A 2,039-nucleotide genomic window follows, 5' to 3' on the forward strand; every position below is an offset into this window, starting at 1 on the left:
TTATTGGCCAACGATGGTGAAAGATTGCTTGTACTATGATAGAAGATGCAAAGCTTGCTAATTCCATGCAAATTTCATACATCGGCCTCCAGAGGTGCTACATCCAACTGTAGCGTCTTGGCCATTCAATGCTTGGGGAATGGATGTTGTTGGTCCACTATCAAAGTCTTCTGGTGGACACTTATACATTTTGGCGGCGACAGATTACTTCTCAAAATGGGCCGAAGTTGTCACTCTCAAGGAAGTAAAGAAACAAAATGTTGCAAACTTCATCCGAGTGAATATCATCTACCGCTTTGAAATCCCTCAATATATAATAACTGACAATAGCAATCCATTTGATAACAAACTGATGAATAAGATTTGTGATCTTTTTGGCTTCAAGCAGCGCAAGTCTTCTATGTACCATGCTGCCGCCAACGGTCTAGCTGAAGCCTTCAATAAGACTTTATGCAACTTGTTGAAGAAAGTCGTCTCCAAATCCAAACGAGATTGGCATGAGCGAATGGAAGAATCTTTATGGGCGTATAGGACAACTTACCGTACACCAACGCAAGCAACCCCATACTCACTTGCTTTTGGAGTTAAAGCAGTCCTGCTACTTAAGCGTCAAATACCTTCTTTGAGACTGGCTATTTAAGAAGGATGCACCAATGAAAAAAATGCTAAGTTGCGTCTTGCGGAGTTAGAAGCTCTTGATGAGAAAAGGCTGGAGGCTCAATAAAATCTAAAATGTTATCAAGCCTGGCTATCTCGTTCTTTCAAAAAAAAGGTTCTCTTGAAGTACTTCCAAGTTGGAGATCAAGTCCTTGCAGTAAGAAGGCCCATTATCACTTCTCATAAGTCTAGGGGAAAATTTACCTCAAAGTAGAATGGACCATATGTCGTAAAAGTGGCATATTCAAATGGTGCTTACAAGCTTGTCGATGCAGATGGCGTGAGGGTTGGCCCCATCAACGCCAAGTTCTTGAAGAAGTACTACCCTTGAAGGAAGATAACACTCCTTAAGGCACGAGCATAACTTCTTAAGGCACGAGTATAAACTGCATGTCCACTCCTTAAGGCACGATTTTAAACTGTATGTACACTTCTTAAGGCACGAGTATAAACTGCATGTCCACTCCTGGCCCGCAAGAGTATAAACTGTGTACGGCTTAAAAAGAAAATAAAAGTTCGCTAGGTTGAAAACCTCGAAAGAGGCGGCCTAGGCAAAACTTAGGACACATAAAAAAAAACTCACTCAGAACTACGTTGTGACTTGATCCTCATTGAGGTACGTAGGCGCTTGAAATTTTATTCTAAGTTCAGTTACATGAGTGTCGAAAAAAAATATACATGGCCCTGCTTGATCCGCCGAATGAAAGTCGAGCCTGCATGCATCTTGATTAAATCTTAGAATTATAACAGATACTTTTGGCTCAAAGGGGGGAACCCATCAAAAGGAAAAGAAGCTCTTTCAATAGGATTTAGAATACCCAAAGCCTACAGTTAAGGCATAGATCTGCCACACGTGCAATTATCAAGTTTGCAAGTCAAAAGCTTTAATTCTTAAGGCTTTCAAATTGAAGTTTCAAGTTCAACTCAGTTGTCAGACAAAGGCGTAAAGCCAATAAGCAACAAGTTTTGGATAGAAAGGCCAGAGTTCAATACTGCGACATCAATACATCAAAATAAGAAAGCAATTCTTGGTGTTGAAATTCAAAAGCAATATTAAAATAAATATGCAATATAAAGAAAAAGGGATTCCATTATAACTGATAGATCCGACTACTCAATAAAAAGGGGTAAAAGAAAACAACAAGAAGGTTTGAAGAAAGGCACCTCTTAAGGCTAATCTAAGTATAGCTTATAATTAACTAAATCTTGTAAAGCAGCCTCTAAGACTTGCTTCTTCTTTTCCACGACCTTTGAGGCATTTGCCATTGCGAGGGAGACATCAGAACACTTGAAAAACTCTTCTTCAGCAGTTGAAACTTTGGATTCCATCTCTGCAGCTTCTTGCTTGGCAGCATCTCGGCGAGTTTTCAACTTCTTTACCT

This window comes from Capsicum annuum, chromosome 1 (assembly GCF_002878395.1).
Source record: "Capsicum annuum cultivar UCD-10X-F1 chromosome 1, UCD10Xv1.1, whole genome shotgun sequence".
Taxonomy (NCBI): domain Eukaryota; kingdom Viridiplantae; phylum Streptophyta; class Magnoliopsida; order Solanales; family Solanaceae; genus Capsicum; species Capsicum annuum.